The 14,282-nt window shown below is 37.0% G+C and overlaps 1 protein-coding gene and 1 pseudogene across 1 annotated transcript in view; both read right to left on the bottom strand.

Moving 5' to 3' along the window:
- The window catches only part of LYPD6B (LY6/PLAUR domain containing 6B), a 53,196-nt gene that overhangs the window by 14,451 nt on the left and 24,463 nt on the right, over positions 1-14,282 (bottom strand). The gene's annotated exons all lie outside the window — the stretch shown is intronic.
- On the bottom strand, positions 13,805-13,923 carry LOC112470603 (annotated as a pseudogene).

Genomic DNA, 14,282 nt, shown 5'->3' with positions numbered 1-14,282 from the left:
AAAGGTGAAAATCACGTAAGATCACTTATATGTGAGATATAAACCTAAATGCAACAAATGAGCAGGACAAACAAATAGAGACACATGGACATGGACTATAGACTAGTAGTTTTCAGAGGGTAGAGGGGAGGGAGGAGGTAGATGGGGTAAATGAGGACAAATATGTGGTGACAGAAAGAAATCTAACTATAGGAGGCGAACATACAGTGTAAATATATATATGCCTTACTGTTAAAGTGTACAGCTGAAACTTATTGGCTTTTGTTAATCAATGTCACCATTAAAAAGCAAATAAATAAATTTTTTTTAAAAACCTGGTAAGTTTTACAAAACGCTAAACTTTACACACTGCATTTCAACTCAGTATAGACTCAGACCTAGTATATATAAATATATATATAATTCTGCCTTGGTTCATTTTAGAAACCAAAACTGACCTTTCATAGTTATCAGATTTCTAAATCCTGTTCTTATGCTCTTTCTGAAGAAATAGACATTTAGCCAACTGTATTATACCTTACAGGCAAGTGGTTATACTGATAGAAATTCTACTTCTCATATTCATTTCTCTGAGTTGGATTGTCCCAAATTCATTCTGAACCTGTGGCTAAGTAATGGGTACCTTTTCTTCATACCAGTGAACACTATGAGTCGAGGGAGGGGGACTAATTCCTCCTTCACAAACCTTAAAATGGCTGTGTTCCAAGACAATCCAAAGCATTCTTATAACATAGAAATGATGCCTAAGAGCATAGATTTCATACTGTCTACATTCAAGTCCCTTTTGCATCACAAAGCAACTATGGGACTTTGGACAAATTGTTTAAGCTTTCGAAACCTCAACTTTCCCATCCGTAGAACAGGCATAAGGACAGTATCTACCTCAGTGCAGAAGGAAGGCCTGAATGACACCATGTGCACAAAGCACTTAGCCGGGTGCTGGGCACATGGTTAAAGCTGTATTTATAGAGATCTTTCTCTTAGGTAGTAAAGAGCACTGGCTCAGATATCTGCTTCCAAGCTTATTATCTGTGTAACCTCAGGCAAGTTCCTTAACCTCCCTGTACCACAATTTCTGAATCTAAAAAGTAGAAATAATAATAATAATAATACCTACCTCATAGGGTTGTAGGAATTAAATTAGTTAATATATGTAAAGCATATGAACTATCTAATTAGCTGTGTGCGAAGCATTTGCTGTTCCTTACTAAGTAAGCATTTACTAGTAAGGAACTAGTAATGAACAAATATCCAAACTGTTTGGAATCACAAGTCAGAACCCATAGTTCTCCTCATATAATCTCAATGTGAGACAAAAGCCCATTCATTCATTCATTCATTCATGATGTTATTGACACCTCATGTATAACTGACATTTTCATCACTGGATCGCCAGCAGGTCTTTGCTCTTACACAGTATGTATTTTAGAGGGAAAAGACAGAAATAAATATAATTTCGCAGAAGAAAATAATTTCGCAGTCATAAATTCTATGAATAAAACACAATAAGGAAATATGTTAGTGAAGAGAATGAGCTATTTTACATACTTGGTGGGCCCAGTACATCTTTGCATAGGTGACATTTGAACAGGTGAATTAAATGATGAAAAGAAACTGTCCAAACAAAGAATCAAGGGTAAAGAAACCAAGGTCCTAAGATGGAAAGAAGTATGCCTTTTGGGAGGGGTGGGGTGAGGGGAGGGAGGGGATTTGGAAGGCAGTCAGAGTGACTGGAGCATGCAGAGGTGGGGAACAAACAAAGTCGGAGAGTGGTGGGGCCAGGTCACACAGGCACCTATGAGCCATGGCACGGATTTCAGATCTGGCCAATTCAAGAAATTGTTTAATTTTAGATTATCTAGTTCTGAAAAATACCAAGAATGCTTTGTCTCTGTAGACTAATTAGTCCCAAACTTCTAGCCTTATTTCTAGCTCCTGGAATAAAGAAAGACAAAAAATACTGAATATAGAGGAATATAGAATTCAAATACACTACAAAGGTTTCTCTGAATGCATAAGCGAATGGAGGATAGACAACTTGAAAACAAACTAAATAACGAACAAACCCAAGGATTAAATTTGTTTTTGGTTCCTCTATTCCTCAAACCAGCACTGGAAGGAATAGAGTATCATTATCACTGTACAACTGAGCAAAGTGAAATTCAGGGACAATATGTGCAAAGGCCCTAGCACACTGGAACATAGCAGGCCCTCAAAACATTTCTACTTAGCTCATTCTAGCCTACTAGACTTGAAAACTAGTTAATGGTAAATCAAAAGACTATTGCTCCCGTAGAGAATAAGTGTATTTTCATTTCCATTTTTAACTAAAACAGCATAACCTTATTCTATGAAAATTCTCCAAAACTGCAAAGGTTTTAGCAGTCAAATGAAAAAAGCATTAAATAAAAATGTCTCATATTTTCCAGAGCATGTTTTATAGTCTGTTACCATATCCTGCTTTCCCCAAGCACCTATATCTATCTCTATCTATTTTTCAGTGTGTAGGCTTGTGTTAACATGACTGTTTTATTTTCACAACCAAAAGACATTAGGGTCATGAAAAAGCAAATGACTAACTCTAGTATCCGAAAGTTGCTTTACATTTAGAATCGTTTCACGAAGACTCTGAACTGAAAATTATCTGCTGAGACTGCTGAGTAGGCTCTCACTGCAGTCTTTGCTGCAGAGCAAAGTTACAATAGAGCTTTTATTTTGCTCTAGAAGGAAAAAAATCTTTAATACAAGTTAGACTAAAGCGTTCTGGTACTTTCTCCTGGATCAACATAGAGCAGAGTTCTTCGTGTGGGGGAGGGGCAGCCTGTGAGCTTCTTAAGGTTGTTTGCAAAATTTTGTGGCCATACCTATTTTCCCCCTGGGTTGAGTATCTCAAAGGAATCTGAGACCCACATAATACTTAAGAACAGTTGCTTGCTGTTTCATAATACAGACGCCATGATTCAACTTCCTGTAACTTAGATGTTTTCATATTTTAAGACTAAGAAAGTTCCACATATACATTAGGTATCAGGTCCTCATACTCAAAGGTATCTCAAAACATTCCTCCCCAGAAAGAGCTCATTACCGTCATCCACCTTTCCCAGAAAGTAGGCCTGGTCTACAGTGCTGGCCTTCCCTTTATTTTGAGTCCTCGCTTTAGAAAGTATATTCATTCTTGTTCCAGAATGTAGTGTGCTTCTTTGACACAAAGGGAAAGGGATTTCTGCAAGGCACATTTGCAGGGATACAACAAGAATGGGCAACTCTTAAGCACTCCAGGGAATGGTAGTAGCCAAATTTGTAAATTTAGCAAACCCCACCTGAGACTTTGGCCCACTACTGCCCTGAGTAAAGGACCTGTGTGGCACTTGGTCCAGAAGCATGGCTATTTCCCAGGTTTGAGCCATGATAATCATCTCACGCATATGTGGCACTTTACATTTCCATGGAAAATACTGATGGGGGCCTCGGGAAGTGGCACATCCTTGACGTCATTGATTCTTTGAGGGCAGGAAAATGACCTACATTATTTTTATATCCGTTAGGCCCACACACAGTGCATGGTAGATACTCAATACATAATTTTTTGGAATACGAACAACATCATTAGCTATGACTTATAAGGAATGCCTTTCTTAGCAAGTAAGACAAAGGCTATGCACAGTAAGAAGCCAGCAGGGTGTCCAAAGATGATAAAGAAATGGACTCAAAAGGAGATGTGAGAAAGAAGAGACCAAACATAGGTGGTAAATACTGGCAATTCTTGCACATTGCTAAAAATGAATCAGCAAGCACAAGGCCAACTTCAACTGCCAATAAAACAACTGAAATAGGTAATTTAAAGCAAGCAGCTCTGCTAAGTCTAATACGCCTATCAACACTCATATTCACACCTTCCTGCGAGCATCACTTATCTCACAGTAAGACACTTTAATGACAAACTTTAATAGGTCTGGCTTCCCTTGTAAAAAGAATAGAAGGCAAAGAGGAAATTCAAACTAAGTATTGAGATTTTACTCAGAAAATTTTAATAGATGAAAATACTCCTCTCTAAAAGAGAGATCTGCCAGAGAATTTTACATTCCACAACAAGGGTGGTACTACTTGCTTCTGGCTGTTTGGAGAGGTTGGCCAATGGGCATATTCTATTCCCATTAAGTTCAGGAAGACTGTTCTAGCTCCTTTACTTGCAGGGGTACTGAGATCTCAGTTGCTAATCTTGCCTGGGAAATGAGAGCTCATCTCCTAAAGCTTCAGCTTCCACCTGAAGGGTCTCACAGGTTCTCTCTCTATTTCTGGTACATGAAAAATTATTTTTCCTCTATAAGTTTAAGTATAAATTTCTTTAAGATATTTAATCTAGCATTTATATGTGCCTGAAGCAAAATACAAGACAGAAGTTTAGTTTATGCTCAATCTATCATTTCCATCTGAAAAATACAAAATTTCCAGAGTATCATGTATTTTACTTTTGAATACAAAATTCAGTAGGGAAAACAGAATCACGATACAACCTCTCATTAGAGATTGTCCAAATCTTGCAAGGAGCATAATTGTAAGTCATGCATTTATAGCAGGCACCATGCTAAGCACTTTGTACACAATAGTGTATAAGAGAAACACAGTCCCTTGTGCTCTCATACATTACTGGAGCCAAGTCAATGTGAGCCACTGGTGGCATGTGATGGCCAAGAGTTAATATAATCATCTTTGAAAAGAAGAACAAAAGTCTTTAGATTCGGGAAGACTTAGAATAAAATTCTGGTTCTACATTTACTAATTAGGTGATCACAGAGTTAAGAAGTATTGTCCCCATTTGCCAATAACAAAACGAGGCTTAGATCCATATAATTAAATTTTCTAAGCTGTTGTGTGGATTGAGTGCAATTAAATATTTAAAGCACTTTTTACTTTGATGGTGTTCAAGAGATATTAGGTGCCTCCTCCCCTTATCCTTCCCTCCCTCCTGCTTCTTCGGATATCATTAGCAGGAGAATAGATATTAGATTAAGTAACATAATTGTCCAACTCCATTCCTTACTAGTTGGACCAAATCTCGTAAACAGTGTTGAGTTCTACGCACTCATTTCTTAAAAGGATTCAGAAATTCTATTGAAACCAAGTGGAAAGTTGGAATGGATGACTGCCAAAGTTCCTTTCACTTTTAATATTCTATGATTTTTATGGAAGGATAGTAATGAAGAATTCCAGTTATGCCATAAAAAGTCATACATTTAATACAGTATTCTCATATTTCAGATTCCTGCTATACTGATTTAAAGAATACAAACATTTAAAAAGCACAGGATCAAAACCTCACAGAAATGAGTATTTCATTTCTAAACATAAAGCTGTTCATTTTGTAGTGCTAAAGACAGAAGTTTTTTCTACTATGTGCAGTCTGATAAAAGATAATGTCTAAAACAGTGCTAATATTGAAATAATTTCATTATGCAAATTGATTTTAAATCTAATCATAAATTAATATAGGGCCCATAAGTGTGTAATTTGAGTGGAAAAATAGTCTAATCAATTTTAAGGACATCTTTTTAAATGTGATCCAATTTTTAAGAAAAAGCTAAAAGACACTTTGAAAGTAATAGCTTTTCAGCTGCATTTTTGTCAAATATATGACTTTACATCTTTTTTTGAGAAGGTTTTCATGATACCAAAGGAGTAATGTGGTAAGAACTCCATGTGAACAAAATTTAAAAGCTTAGATGTTTAAGAATTGGGAATTGTACTCCTTTTAAAAAGAATCAAGATTGGCTTGTCAAGTTTTATTGAACTATTTGGATAAATGGTAGGAACCTGATAAAAATGTTGATTAATTAAATTTGAGAGTATCCTTCAGACAGGTGGAATAATTTCTACCTAGTTCGTATCCATAAATGATTTTTAGGAGGCTTATGCCAAGTCACATATGTATTAAGGCTCTCAAAACATGGAGTATAAACCACATTAAACGAGAGAAGAATAAAATTTCTAATCCCTTCTGTGAATGGTGTTCCTATGCTATGTCCTACCCTTTTGCTCTGTACTTCCTAGCAGCCAAGGGAGACACACGTAGGACACATATTATTATTTACTAAAAGGAAACTTCCTGACACTTGATTCTCAAATTAATGGGCCCAATGCCTTATCATACAGAGAGCACCAAACGGCATTTAGATTAATGCCTGAAATTTGTTTTGAAGAGCTCCAGACGCACCTTGCATTTGGTCATTTCTTTAAAAAATGCCAAGAGCATAATTTTAAATGAGATATTATTTTCTTTTCCGTGGGAGATGGGTGTTTTTAAATTTGAGAGAAAAAAACAATAACTGGACAGACGTTCTGCAGGAGAGCTGCCGGCACACAGGTGCATGGTGCTGTTAGTGAGCGATTCCAGGGGCCAAACCGCATGGATATAAACCAAGTAGCAACAGAGGCTGGCCATGGAAGACATCGTTTTTATGTTCCATATCCTTGCCTGCTTTATCGAACTCATTTCTTTTAATAACCAATCAAAGCTCTCATAATAGAAATCTAGGCTGAGCCTGACAGCTGGCTAAGGACCTGTTATTCGACATTTGTTGAACGGAGGAGTGCATGTATCACCCCCAGGATGCATTCTCTAGCACACTGCACACAGAACTCAGCTGAGAAAATATAGCTTCCAGAGTTACAAAATGTGTAGGTGATGGCTAGCACTTTTGACTTCATCTGGTCTCAGCTGACATAGAAAAATGACCATAAAAACAAAGTGTATACACAGATGTGTTTCTCATGTGAATCTCTCTGTATGTGTTCCAATATGAGAGAATGTTTGTACCAAAGCAGAAGTCTTATGCAATAAGTTCATTTGGATATATGTGTGTATATGTGTATGTGTATGTATATGCATACCCACAGACATATATGTGTATATCTGCATATACACACACTTATATTTTAATGAATGAATTACTTAAATGCTATGTGCCCAGTTATGTCACTAGAACTCTGTTTAAGAGACTGTATTACTAATCACATCAGCTGCTTTTAGCACCCACATGGTTATCTTTCTATTAGGAGAGGTTTAAATGGCAGAATTGTTCTTATGCATTTGTTCTGTCATCTTCCTCCCATCCTAGGATTTTGTGTCACTGACTATTGTTTATAGAGTCTTTACTAGCTCAACTTTATCCTTGATTCTGAATCAAAAAATACATTACACAAGTAAAAAACAAATTTGTGGGTATCATTCTGAAAGGGAAGGGCACTTTAAAGCTAACAACAAACTGCATGCTATGGCAAAAGAATATCATACTGACTTTCGCATTGTCACAAAATCCAGAACAGATTACTCAAAGAACTCTCTGGAAGCTGACAAACTTATAAAAGCAATCCTAATAAAAAAAATTTCTGCATTCGGCACATATAACAAAGTTACAGTGTGTCATTTGCTCTATAAATTGTCACTATTACCACTTGGAGCAGAAGGAAATATACATAAAGATATATATGTGCATCATTTCATATTCCCTGAGGAAACTGCAAAATTATGTGCACTAAGTTGTTAATTGCAACATAAGAAATGACACTTAAGCAATGGTTCATAATTCCACAAAGTTAAAGTCAAGTGTAAATGCTGCCTGGTGTAATAGGGGAAGAATGTCTTAGGAGGCACCCAGGCCTGGGTGTGAATTCTGACTGTCACTTGGACCTACTACCTCAACTCGATCCCTCTATTACTCTGAGGCTCAGTTTCCCTATCAGCAAAATAGAGATATTAAATATCTATTCTGCAAAGAGTTGTTGTGGAAATAAAGGGAAAATGAATACTAAGTCCCTACCCACTGCTGTTTTTATTGTCAAATTATCAAATCAATTAGAAAGTTAAATATAGAAATTTATGGTTCATCTATGGATTACATATCTACAAACATCATTAAGATCATGCAATATCTGACTAGATTTAAGATTGAAATTCAATATACATACTTTTTATTTTTTAAATTTTTATTTTTCAATTAGAGTTGACAGTCAATATTACTTTATATTAGTTTCAGGTGTACAGCATAGTAGTTAGACATTTATATAATTTCCAAAGTGATTCTCCCCCGCCCTCCGCAATTAACCTAGTACCCATCTGGAACTATACATAGTTATTACAATATTATTGACTATATTCCTTATGCTATACTTCACATCCCCATGACTATTTTGTAACTACCAATTTGCACTTCTAAATCCTTTAACCTTTTTCAGCCAGTCCTCCAATTCTCCTCCCATCTGGCAATCACCAGTTTGTTCTCTATATCTATGAGTCTGTTTTTGTTTTGTTTGTTCATTTATTTTGTTCCTTAGATTCCACATATAAGTGAAATCATAGGGTATTTGTCTTTGTCTGACTTATCTCACTTAGCATAATACACTCTAGGTCCATCTATGTTGTTGCAAATGGTAAGATTTCATTTTTTTTATGGCTGAGTAATATTCTACTGTATGTATGTATGTATGTATGTATGAATGTGAATGTGTATGTGTGTGTGTGTGTGTGTGTGTGTGTGTGTGTGTGTGTGTATCTTCTTTATCTAACCGTCTCTTGATGGGCACTTAGGTTACTTCCATATCTTGTCTATTGTAAACAGCGCTGCAGTGAACATAGGGTTGCATATATCTTTTTGAATTAGTGTTTGGTTTTCTTTGGATAAATACCCAGAAGTACAATTGCTAGGTCATAAGGTAGTTCGATTTTCAATTTTTTGAGGAACCTCCAAACTGTTTTCCATAGTGGCTGCACTGATTCAATATACATATTTTCAGCTCTCAAAGTCTATGATTATCTGAGTATACATGAAAGAAAGATATAAAACTCCTCTGAAGATCAATTTTAGGTAAACTATTTTAGAATATATGTAGGAACAAAATTTAGTCCTCAGCAAAGCATTCTCATTTACTTGCTTTCTGATAAATCTACATTCTGTGTCTATAATCATAAATATTATGCGGTAATTCTTATAAAGTTTGCCTTAAAAACAACAGGCTCTGTGCTCTCACATGTGTCATTATCTTGTATTTTCCACTCTTCTTTGAAGGCCCAGCTCCAATATTTCTCATACACTAAATCTTTTGGTGTCTACTCCAGCCCATGGGCTGGTCTCTACCCTGAAAAAAACTTGGGAGTTGTTTGGGGACCTAAGGCTGTCCTTCCTTGCTTAGCATTGGTTTGGGTTCAGCAAGTTCTAGCCCTTGCTTGGAGGTGAGCTGAAAGTCTCTAAAGGTCTCACACACTTGCAGGCATTACCAATAAAAAATTTAGGGGAAAAAAAGTTTTTTCAGCTTCTCTGCCAACAGAATTTCCACTTCCACTTTGACTGTTCATTTAGGTTTTAGGTTAACTGTATGGAGATTGTGAGAACTCAGTTTTCACCAGTCTGCCTGATGATGGCCTAATGCATTCACATGTTCTTCAACACATATCACGTTGAGTTTTAAATACGCTACAACCACATGATCTTCCCAAACTATCCTAGCGAGGCAAGTGGGAAGTGTGCCCTCTTGTACTTTCACCTTTTGCCCCTCGAGTTTCACCTCCCGTCCTTCTATACCCTGCTCTGTGCCCTCAGAAGCCGGGCTATGAAGACCACTGACACGGTTCCCTTTTCCACTGGCTTCTGGTTTGGTTTGGCCATTGGCAGGAAGTGGCAGATCTGAGGGTGGGGAGAGAGTGAGACCACGGTACTTATTCTCTGACTCAGTCCCTGCCAGGTTGCCATCACATCTCTCAGCTCCTGAAAGGCGGCTGACTCCATAGCTACTATCTCCTGGGTTCTGGTTATCATTTTTTTTACCCTTGTCCTTTAGGCCTACAGGACAGAAATGGCTCTTTTCTGTTGTAACTCGGGAGTCCAGTACTCTCCCTTCCTGGTTCCCTAAACCTAGCCCACACCATTTTAAACAGCCCCTTACTAATTCTCACAAATAACATCAGTCTGAATATGCTATCTGGTTCCTGCCAGGGCACTGACTGAGCCTCGAATCCAGTCTCAGAAAGAGCTACCATGAAAGAGCGACTCTGGACTCAAATGTCACAGCTTGTTGTTACAGCAGGCCATTGTAGGAACAGTGGTAGTGAATAAGCAGTACCTCTTTACTGGAAAAGAGTAAGAGCAAGTGTCACTTCCAGGTTTATAGGAAACCAATGATTGGATCTATGCTACAAACCAATCAGGGTAAGAATGAAGGCTTTAGAAAGAAAATGAGAATATTAACCAGAAAATAAATTTAGCTAAAAAATATTTTATAATCAAATGCAAACATCACAAGCCCACCAAAATTCAGCTTTTTCTGCTCCTATTGTCATTAAAGAACATCACTAAGTAAGTAGAGGTAGGCAAGATTCTTGAACTTCTATAAAAGTGCTGAGAACAAAAGAACACATATTGTTACAAACACAGCACTAAAGCCCACTGAAGCTTTCATGTAGTCAAGGCTGTACCTCCTTACTGCATTATAGTACCTATAAATATCTGCACAGAGACATAAGTTTGTTTTAATGTAATAAAGTCACTGAAAACTGACTATTAACCATTAATATGAATATCGTTAATGTGGAATCCCATAAGGCAATGGTGCTTTGCCCTATAATCTCCTTCCTAAAATCTTGTATTCCAAGAAACCACACTAGATTTTTACATGACACTTCTGAACTGCCCTCTAGTTATTCTCTAGCTACCTCTCATCTTCTGCAGTTCCAAACCTTCCTATCGGGATACTGTTTTTAGTAGCCTCATTTGCCCAGAGAAGTCCTTTACTTCACCTTCTAAGGTTACTTAGACCCATCTTTGTTAATCAATTTTCTTTCCTCCTCCTTCCCTTCCAAATTCCTGCTACTATCACTCAAGGACACCTGAAAAAGAAAAGTTCAGCTCGAAATGTACATTGAGATCTCATCCATATTCTGTACCAATTTCCAGACCATAAAATTTCTTATTGGCAGAGAAAGTGTTCTGTAATAATGCCTAAAATAGTCCCCTTTACCTTGTGCTTAAAATAAAGCACACCTTGAATGTACTTTTTAAAATAGGGGCATGTGACAAAAGTCAAAGAGGCCAAAAGAGGAATTCTTCTCTTTCCTATTCCCTTTTTGTTCATGGACCAAAAGATTCTCTTCACTGAAAGCACCTGAGAGAGAGAAGACTAGCCTAAGGATTTGGTGAGGGTGGCTCTGGAAAGCAAGGGGACTGAGGAAACACGAATGACTCTACTTATTAGTCAGAACATGCCAAAATATGGAGTCTACTGTAATTGATGCCCAGCTCACATCTTTGATGGCAAAGATGACTTCTGGTCCATGGAGTCACAATTCTGGGCTGTCTTCCACTGTGGATAATAATTACTTCGGCAGTTAGGAGGACCTGTACTCCAGGGCCTATTGCTGCTCGTTAACCCCCTGTTACCTTTTGTACAGCACAGACACTTGGTAAGTAATCATTGAATAAATGCTTAATTAAGGTTGACTTCACCTATTCATTCAGTTCATAAAGTCCATTCCCCTGGCTTGGAGACAGACCAATTTCCATTCACTCTTTGGTGTCTGAGTTTGGGCAGCAGGTGGTTACCCCAGCTTATGGCTGTGCAGCCTCAAATTAGCAGACTCATTATACCACATGACTCATCTTGAAAGAACTTTCCCATCTGAAATTAATAAATCTTCCCCACATCCCTGTGAGGTAAGTATGGTGTGCTCATCTGCAGGTTACAAGGGAGAAATTGGAAATGAGGAGGTTACAGGCTGTGCCAAAGGTTATTAAGGGCGTCTGTCAGGGAATGAGGTCATAATGCAGTGACCCAGGTTCAGCCTCTCCATCTATACTGGAGTCCAGGCCATTCCCCATGCTCTCACCACCTTATCATTCTCTGGGCTTCTGTGAAGGGATAGACAGAGTCCAGCAAATATGTGCATCTCAAAGAAAAGAAAAATTATTATGATTTGCCCCTGCTACGCACCTTAATATGTCTTTCCCACAATAACCTGTATTAGAAGTTGTCTCTCCCAGACTTTTTCTAGTAAAGATATCTTGTTAGATAGATTTGGTACTGTCTCCAGGAAAAGAGGCTGAGACTAATACATCTTCATCCATCTTTCTTGGAAATGCACAGCAAGGTTCACTCTCACATCTTCAGAGGCATAAGCCAGTGCATAGGCAGCCTTGGAGTTCAAGGTTACTGCCTGTCCAGGCCTGCAGACTGCCCAGAGCAGAATAACACACAGACTACTCAACACACTTCACAAACTTCACCTCATGTCTCTGATGGCTCCCTATGGCATGCATACAGCAAATATTTTAACCTTCTGACTTTGCCAAACAGAACCAGGATTGGCTATTTCCAAGGGAGAAGCAAGCTTCACCCACCACGACCATGTCCTTTTTCTTTTGCTGGTTCCTACTCTAACCTCCTAGATGAGACCTGCCCCAGGTTCCAGGGTTCTAAGTTATTATCATTTACTTTCTTATAGTGTGTTATTACTATTACTTCCCTTTGGGACTTTATTCACTTTCATACTTAAAACTAACTTCCATTCTTGGTCAATTTCTAATTCACCAGGCCTATCTCTCACCTGGAGTGGCTGGATCGTAAACTCTAATTTTCTACCATTTCCATATTGTGTGAGTTCAATTAGATGATTTACTATTCCATTTGGGGAATAACTAATCCTGAAAGACATTAAAATATTTCCTAATGCTCCAATAATTAAAACAGTATAATATTAGCATGAGTAGACAGAAAAATGGAACAGAATAGAAAGTCCAGAAATAGACTCAAATACACATGGTAATTTGTTATATGGTAAAGGTGGCTTCTCAGACCAGTAAGGTAAGGATACACTTTCAGAAGTTGAGTTGGCACAACTAGTTGGTCAGGAAAAAAATAAGGTTAGATACATACCTCATATTGTTCATACAACAAAGCCATAAAGTCCCGGAAAAGAAAATATGAACTCAGAATAGTGTTCATCTTAAGAAATTATTGGTATAAAAATGATATAGAAGCTATGTTCTAAAAAATCCTTACATGTTATTGATACATATTGATGTACTTATTAAAAAATACTACGATGTCTTGGGTTTGCTTCAAATAGTCTCAGAATGAGTGGGAAAAAAGGTAAAACAAGATTGGCAAAAATTCCTAATTATTGACGCTGGATGATGGGTAGTTGGGGTTTCTCATACTATTTTCTCTAGTTTGTATATTCTTAAAATTTTCCATAATAAAATGTTTTTTTTTAAAGTACCAAGAGAAAACATGAGAGTTTTCTTTGGAGTTGGGAAAGTCTTTTCTAACTATGATTCAAAACCCAGAAAGTATAAAATTAAAGTTTGATAAATTCAATAACTTCAAATGACAATAACTTCTGTATGACACCCCCCCCCAAAAAAAAAAGCCATAAGCAAAGCTAAAAACAAATAATCTGGAGAAAATATTTTCAATTTATGGCACAGAACAATGAATAATTGTTCACTAATATGGAAAGAGTTGCTAGAAATCAAGAAAATTAATAGCAACCCAACAGAAAAATTAGCAAAAAACATTAATAGACATTTCATAGGAAAATAAATAAAATAGCCTTTAAACATCATGAGAAAAGTGAGCATCTTTTCAAATAGGAGAAATGCAAATTAAAAATGTACTTTATAAATTCCAGATTTTGACTAGTCTGTAGGTTAAAATGTTTTCTATTATTATTATTTTTTTTTAGGCGAGGCAACACTTGGTTGACCTCACAGATTGCAATGACCTTGTCAGTTTACAATCCTTTATTTTTTAATTTTTACACCTATAATACCTGGTCTTCCTAGGTGGTCTCCCATCCAAGTAGTAACCAGGCCCAATCCTGCTTAGCTTCCGAGATCAGATGGGATCGGGCTTATTCAGAGTGACATTGCCATAGACTAAAATGTTTTCTAACACTCTCTTTTGAGGAGTCATGTGAAATCAGTCATTTTCATATATTGCTAATGTGAATGTGACTTCTAAGGAGCAATTCGGTAACATTATTAAAATATTAAATGCATTTACCCTTGACTCTCTACAGAGAGCTTGCACACATGCACAATGATATATTGCCATGATAGTCACTGCAGCACTGTTTATAAGAGCAGATGATTAGAAGAAATTCAAATGTCCATCAAAAAACATATGCATGTATATAAATATATCAACATATATCCACATATATACATATACACAATGGAATATGGTATAGCTATTAAAAATGAGGATGTTCCCTATATGCTGCTGTGAAAAAGTTC

The sequence above is a fragment of the Pteropus alecto genome, unplaced genomic scaffold (assembly GCF_000325575.1).
Source record: "Pteropus alecto unplaced genomic scaffold, ASM32557v1 scaffold3, whole genome shotgun sequence".
Classification (NCBI taxonomy): Eukaryota; Metazoa; Chordata; class Mammalia; order Chiroptera; family Pteropodidae; genus Pteropus; species Pteropus alecto.
The sequence above is the reverse complement of the archived record's forward strand: the minus strand, read 5'-3'. Positions and strand labels throughout refer to the sequence as shown.